Source organism: Coregonus lavaretus, assembly GCF_964263955.1.
Source record: "Coregonus lavaretus genome assembly, chromosome: 9".
Classification (NCBI taxonomy): domain Eukaryota; kingdom Metazoa; phylum Chordata; class Actinopteri; order Salmoniformes; family Salmonidae; genus Coregonus; species Coregonus lavaretus.
In genome coordinates this window covers 12,197,757-12,205,788 of record NC_139996.1, presented here as the reverse complement: position 1 = coordinate 12,205,788, position 8,032 = coordinate 12,197,757, and the positions used below count along the sequence as shown (strand labels likewise).

Here is an 8,032-nt window from a genome sequence, read left to right as displayed (position 1 = left end):
AGGAAGACACATAAAACTTGAATCCCTTCTCCAGTTTACTTTTAGGCGCACTTGTAGATTACCTGGTGATCCTGTGCACACCGTTAAGTTTTCCTAGGAAGTTCTAGCAAACAACGTGTGAAAATTGTTTGAGATGCCATCGCTCCTGTAGGTAATACAGCACTTCCACCTAAACAGACAATGAGGGGTATTGTTCAGTCAAACCTGGAAAATCGTTTGGCATAGAGCCTATTAGCTGGCTAGCTAGCTAGCATGCGCCGAACACCTGTGTAGCAGAAATGTAGTTTCGTCGGATGGAGGCACCCATAGCTGTATGGATCTGTGTAAAACTACTACTGTAAGTGTATTTTTTTATTTGAGTGATTATTTCTTGCTGATGAAGATAAGGGACATATGTTTCGAAAGCTGTATCGAAAGTGATGATTATTAACGTTTCTAAATGTTAAAACACAGCGTCGGGATTGTAGTTCACATGAGGCAGTCGTGGGCGAAGCTAATGGCTGAGAACTGTAGGGAGATGGCAGAATGCCACTTAGAGTTTTCGAGAGCTGGCTGACTAGCTAGCTAGCTAACGTTAGCTGGGTTCGATGGTCTTATCTTCCCTGAACCTTCTTCTCAGGGTATCTGTTTCCCAAGGGTATTACGTGAAACACACCCAGCATGTGTTAACGTTAGCTAGCTAGCTACTTGTGTCAACACACTACAAGTAACATTAGTTCCTTTTCAATGTAGCTAAACACTAGCTAACTTATTAGTGTTAGCAAGCACTATTATTGCTAGCTGAATAACTCAACAAGCCTAAACTATATAATGATGATTGTTACAGGCGTTGGTTTTTCCATTTATGTTTTGAGGTTGGACTTTAGCACGTATAGCTCGTTATCACGTAGGGCACACCGATTGGTGTCACCTCGTTAGTCAGTATGTGTTACACCTGTGCTGGTTGCCATCTCATTAGTGGGAAGGTGTTTCACCTGTGATGGCCCAGGTGCTATTTAAGAGTGGCTAGCCCAGTGCTCCAGCAGTCTTGAGAGATGTGGAGGGTCAACACCTTTAGTGGGCGCTCCCTATTTGATTTCTAGGAAAACATTCCTTTGTTCGCATCCGAATGCGGACAATGCAGAAACAGTATTGATCATTAGTAGGTAAATTAGACCTGCTTTACACACACAATGCTACTTTCATAGAATAGGAGCAATGTGACAGGAAATGTAACAGCGGGCTGAAAATAGCTCACAGCGGAAGGAGTGATACCCATGTCTTCCTCTCTTGGTTCTTAATTATCAGTCCAGGAAAGTAAAGTATATTATAGATGATTTCATTCTTTCTCTGATCCCCGGGATGTATTGCGAACTCAGTCCGTCAGTCTTGAATGAGCAATAGTGCGCTCCGCAGGGTCCTCTCGGGTGATTCTTCTGTCTCTGAGTAGGATAAGGCTTCCTCATTCGGCGTTTTGGTTTCCAAGGAGATGGGATCATTTGTCCAATGGGCGTGCCCTAGCCTTGCGGAACTTGATCTGATTTCTGTTTAGTAAGTCCTAAAATGTATAGGGAGACTCACAGAAGGCAGGCTCTAATGGCCGGACAGTGTGGCACGGGAATGCCCCGTTGGTCCTAAGAACTCAACACATTTAATGTTCATATGAGATAAACCTGAGATTTCCTCATAAGTGTTCACATAATGTTTCACAATATTTAACATGAAATACGTAGCCTGTAGAGTACAAACATGATCCGGGTTCCTTTACACACGTTTTATGTTATGTTGGGAAGAAAAAGTCTCATCTTTCTTTCTTGGAACAGAGCTCTGGCGCCAAAGTCTCTGATAACCCCCCCTCATGTAGTAACTCAGGTAGATCGCAAGGTGTTTATCTCCTGATCTCCTCAGGGTTGTAAAGAAAGGGGCATTCCAGCTCTGGTAAACCCCTCAAAGACAGGAAGGGTGAACCTGGTTCCTGTGTTAAGGTGTAATTGTAAATCACCCCCGTTGTGCATGGTGTACTTCTGGGTTTATCCTCTCTGGATGGCAAGGAGGTTCGGGTTATCATAATGGGTAATGTACATGTTCTTTTTTTATTATAATCTGGGATGACACCCATATGGTAGACCCCAGTCAGTGAAGTTGACCTACAATATATCTGATCTGTTTTTGGAAACGCAACCAAGTTAACCCAGATGGTACTCTTTTTGGGGGAAAGTGCTAGCAACAACATTGAGTAGAGATTTTGAAGAGTGCCCATTCACGGGTAGGTGATTAAAGCCTGTTAAGCCTTCAACCTTTATCATCTCAGACACCCAGCGCATCTGCCCACAAGAGATTACAACCTTGTGACAGTTATAATGGAATTGGATGCAACTGAGAAGAAACTAAACACTACATTTGGAATTTAGTGGAAACTTGCCCATTTGTAACAAGCATGGTAACAAGCATTTGTTGTTACACCTCTGTAATTACAGACTGCAATTACCACCAGTTATGTTATTACAGTGTAACTATGAGTTTTTACAATTAACTACAATACTTGTTAGTGTAATTAGAAATGTAATTACACTAAAAAGGACCCCTTAAAATGAAGTGTTACCGAAATTCCTTTCAAGCATTTATTTAAAATGATTAACAAAGGTAGGGGAGGGGTATGAAAAACACAAATTTGACAGTTACAAACTCCATTGCAAAGTTCAGTCATCAATCAATCTTGTTACAAAGTCCAATCTACAGCCACAACCAGCAACATTGAATCCACAGCCCCACTGCTTTTCCTCACAGAGTATTCTTGAAGAAAAGTTTGGGTACCACGGTGCCAACACTGTTGTCTTATAATATCAATATGGAGTCAAGATCACTGAGCATTAATTCTGAGTTTAGACTGATCTGAAATGCTGGGTAGTGGGGCTCAGAGAATGTGGAGTGGAATGTATACAGGTGGGTCAGTGTGCCGGCGAGTCCAGATACACTCCTACTCTGCATTTTCCGTAAACTGCTCAGACATTTCTGAAGGGGAACGATATATTTAAGTTATCATAATTAAAAGTGTACATTGTGCTATGAGGAACTATACACCATGACTTGTTATTTTGTCCTAGTCCAATGCCCCCATCGTCTCCACTCCTCCTGATTCCTTTGTATGTCATCCAGATTTTAACCTCAAAGCCACTCCACTATGCCTCCCAATAACAGCGCCCTGTCAGTCCCTCTTTACACAGCACAATTGGGCAGTCCAAAAATCTCTCTGGATCCTCCGGATATGGCTGCTCACTAACCCCCTTCACAGATCTGTTCTGTTCAGACAGAGTTTCCTGTGTGCTGTGTTTGGGTCCAATGTAAGCTTACAGGTATCTCCAGACAAGAAGTCAGCAAGTAGTCTAATGGTTAAGAGCGTTGGGCCAGTAACCGAAAGGTTGCTGGTTCGAATTCCCAAGCCAACTAGGTGGAAAATCTGTCTGTGACCTTGAGCAAGGCACTTAAACCTAATTGCTCCTGTAAGTCGCTCTGGATAATAGCGTCTGCTAAATGACTAAAATGTAAGAAGATGAACACCAGAAGAACATAATAGGTAGTCAGCTAGAACACAACGTTTGTATGTGTGTGCGTGTGGCCTTTGACATGACAGCTCAAAAGTGAAAAACAGTTATCCTTCCACTTCCTCAGCAGGTTTAACTTCACCCAGCACTCTTCATTATGTTCCACGCTGGGAGAGGTAGAGAGACAGACAGTGACTAGATGACCCTGACTGACAGTGTGAGGCAGATATGTGAAAGGGACTGCTGAATGATGGCCCTCCACGTCATAATATGTACTGCATTTATTTCCTCATCAACTACACCTTCTTGAGTTTTTCCAGTTTACAGTGTGGATCCTCCAGTCTAGCAGACATCAGCTTCACTCCTGAGTCTCCTGGGTGATTTTAGCTCAGGTCCAGCTCTTTCAGTTGGGATGAGTCTGACACAGTTGAAGTCAGAAGTTTACATACACTTAGGTTGGAGTCATTAAAACTAATTTTTTCAACCACTCCACAAATGTCTTGTTATCAAACTATAGTTTTGGCAAGTCGGTTAGGACATCTACTTTGTGCATGACACAAGTAATTTTTCTAACGATTGTTTACAGACAGATTATTTCACTTATGATTCACTGTATCACAATTCCAGTGGGTCAGAAGTTTACATACACAAAGTCGACTGTGCCTTTAAACAGCTTGGAAAATTCCAGAAAATTATGTCATGGCTTTATAAGTTCTGATAGGCTAATTGACATCATGTGAGTCAATTGGAGGTGTACCTGTGGATGTATTTCAAGGCCTACCTTCAAACACAATGCCTCTTTGCTTGACATCATGGGAAAATCAAAAGAAATCAGCCAAGACCTCAAAAAAAAAATGTGTAGACCTCCACAAGTCTGGTTCATCCTTGGGAGCAATTTCCAAACACCTGAAGGTACCACGTTCATCTGTACAAACAATAGTACGCAAGTATAAACACCATGGGACCACGCAGCCGTCATACCGCTCAGGAAGGAGACTCGTTCTGTCTCCTAGAGATGAACGTACTTTGGTGCGAAAAGTGCAAATCAATCCCAGAACAACAGCAAAGGACCTTGTGAAGATGCTGGAGGAAACAGGTACAAAAGTATCTATATCCACAGTAAAACGAGTCCTATATCGACATAACCTGAAAGGCCGCTCCAAAACCGCCATTAAAAAGCCAGACTACTGTTTGCAACTGCACATGGGGACAAAGATCGTACTTTTTGGAGAAATGTCCTCTGGTCTGATGAAACAAAAATAGGGAGGAAAAAGGGGGTTGCTTGCAAGCCGAAGAACACTATCCCAACCGTGAAGCACGGGGGTGGCAGCATCATGCTGTGGGGGTGCTTTGCTGCAGGAGGGACTGGTGTACTTCACAAAATAGATGGCATCATGAGGAAGGAAAATTATGTGGATATATTGAAGCAACATCTCAAGAGATCAGACAGGAAGTTAAAGCTTGGTCGCAAATGGGTCTTCCAAATGGACAATGTCCCCCAAGCATCCTTCCAAAGTTGTGGCAAAATGGCTTAAGGACAACAAAGTCAAGGTATTGGAGTGGCCATCACAAAGCCCTGACCTCAATCCTATAGAAAATATGTGGGCAGAACTGAAAAAGTGTGTGCGAGCAAGGCCTACAAACCTGACTCAGTTACACCAGCTCTGTCAGGAGGAATTGGCCAAAATTCACCCAACTTATTGTGGGAAGCTTGTGGAAGGCTACCCGAAACGTTTGACTCAAGTTAAACAATTTAAAGGCAATGCTACCAAATACTAATTGAGTGTATGTAAACATCTGACCCACTGGGAATGTTATGAAAGAAATAAAAGCTGAAATAAATAATTCTCTCTACTATTATTCTGACATTTCACATTCTTAAAATAAAGTGGTGATCCTAACTGACCTAAAACAGGGAATTTTTACCAGGATTAAATGTCAGGAATTGTGAAAAACTGAGTTTAAATGTATTTGGCTTAGGTGTACAGTGGGGGGAAAAAAGTATTTAGTCAGCCACCAATTGTGCAAGTTCTCCCACTTAAAAAGATGAGAGAGGCCTGTAATTTTCATCATAGGTACACGTCAACTATGACAGACAAATTTAGAAAAAAATATCCAGAAAATCACATTGTAGGATTTTTAATGAATTTATTTGCAAATTATGGTGGAAAATAAGTATTTGGTCACCTACAAACAAGCAAGATTTCTGGCTCTCACAGACCTGTAACTTCTTCTTTAAGAGGCTCCTCTGTCCTCCACTCGTTACCTGTATTAATGGCACCTGTTTGAACTTGTTATCAGTATAAAAGACACCTGTCCACAACCTCAAACATTCACATTCCAAACTCCACTATGGCGAAGACCAAAGAGCTGTCAAAGGACACCAGAAACAAAATTGTAGACCTGCACCAGGCTAGGAAGACTGAATCTGCAATAGGTAAGCAGCTTGGTTTGAAGAAATCAACTGTGGGAGCAATTATTAGGAAATGGAAGACATACAAGACCACTGATAATCTCCCTCGATCTGGGGCTCCACGCAAGATCTCACCCTGTGGGGTCAAAATGATCACAAGAACGGTGAGCAAAAATCCCAGAACCACACGGGGGGACCTAGTGAATGACCTGCAGAAAGCTGGGACCAAAGTAACAAAGCCTACCATCAGTAACACACTACGCCGCCAGGGACTCAAATCCTGCAGTGCAAGACATGTCCCCCTGCTTAAGCCAGTACATGTCCAGGCCCGTCTGAAGTTTGCTAGAGTGCATTTGGATGATCCAGAAGAGGATTGGGAGAATGTCATATGGTCAGATGAAACCAAAATATAACTTTTTGGTAAAAACTCAACTCGTCGTGTTTGGAGGACAAAGAATGCTGAGTTGCATCCAAAGAACACCATACCTGGGGCGGCAGGTAGCTTAGTGGGTAAGAGCGTTGTGCCAGTAACCGAAACGTCGCTGGTTCTAATCCCCGAGCCGACTAGGTGAAAAATCTGTCGATGTGCCCTTAAGCAAGGCACTTAACCCTAATTGCTCCTGGAAGTCGCTCTGGATAAGAGCGTCTGCTAAATGACGTAAATGTAAATGTAATACCTACTGTGAAGCATGGGGGTGGAAACATCATGCTTTGGGGCTGTTTTTCAGCAAAGGGACCAGGACGATTGATCCGTGTAAAGGAAAGAATGAATGGGGCCATGTATCGTGAGATTTTGAGTGAAAACCTCCTTCCATCAGCAAGGGCATTGAAGATGAAACGTGGCTGGGTCTTTCAGCATGACAATGATCCCAAACACACCGCCCGGGCAACGAAGGAGTGGCTTCGTAAGAACCATTTCAAGGTCCTGGAGTGGCCTAGCCAGTCTCCAGATCTCAACCCCATAGAAAATCTTTGGAGGGAGTTGAAAGTCCGTGTTGCCCAGCGACAGCCCCAAAACATCACTGCTCTAGAGGAGATCTGCATGGAGGAATGGGCCAAAATACCAGCAACAGTGTGTGAAAACATTGTGAAGACTTACAGAAAACCTTTGACCTGTGTCATTGCCAACAAAGGGTATATAACAAAGTATTGAGAAACTTTTGTTATTGACCAAATACTTATTTTCCACCATAATTTGCAAATAAATTCATTAAAAATCCTACAATGTGATTTTCTGGATTTTTTTTCCTCATTTTGTCTGTCATAGTTGACGTGTACCTATGATGAAAATTAGAGAACTTGCACAATTGGTGGCTGACTAAATACTTTTTTTCCCCACTGTATGTAAACCTCCGACTTCAACTGTAAGTGCTGAAGCCAGATAAGTACAGCCTTCCTCTGTGATTCTACAGAATGGCAAGCTGTGCAGAAAGGTAATGGGATGAGATTATTGGGCAAAAACTTGCTTCAATCCCTTACAGCATGATTATGTGTGTAAATACTGACCGTAGGTTCTCCAGTGTACAGTGTGGATTCTTAAGTCCAGCAGAGAGCAGTTTCACTCCAGAATCTTGCAGGTCATTGTTACTCAGGTCAAGCTCTCTCATGCAGGAGGAGTTTGAACAGAGAGCTGAGGCCAACACTTCACAATATTTTTCAGTCAGATTACTCTGATATAGCCTAAATAATAGAAATAAACATATCAAGATAGATAATATAGATCATTCAGGTTATAACATTAGATTAAGAACCAAAACCCATACTGACCTAAATGTTTTCAGTTTACAGTGTGGGCTTTTCAGTCCAGCATAAAGCAACTCCACTCCTGAATCGTTCATGTCACTGTAACTCAGGTCTGGCTCTCTCAGGTGGGAGGAGTTTGAGCTGAGAGCTGAGACTAGCACCTCACAGAGTTTGTTAGTTTGCATATTTCGATTTAACTTGAATAAGATATATTCAAACCGTTTGAATTTATTTGTCATTTTGACCTTGTTTTTGTCAGGTTTTGGCCATGACTGTTCGGGTTTTGGTCACTAGATGTCCCCATTGCACCTTTTTTGTACCTTTTGTTTTTCTTGCTCTAATTATTGTTTGCACC

The 8,032-nt window shown here is 42.3% G+C and overlaps 1 long non-coding RNA gene across 1 annotated transcript; it reads right to left on the bottom strand.

Annotated features, from left to right (window-relative positions):
• Positions 1–2,677: 2,677 nt before the first annotated feature.
• Positions 2,678–7,764, bottom strand: LOC311134450. Its single transcript, XR_014613694.1, has 3 exons — positions 7,702–7,764; positions 7,441–7,614; positions 2,678–3,939 (listed from the first exon to the last, which is right to left on the bottom strand). It is a non-coding gene; the product is annotated as an uncharacterized lncRNA (long non-coding RNA).
• Positions 7,765–8,032: the final 268 nt, after the last annotated feature.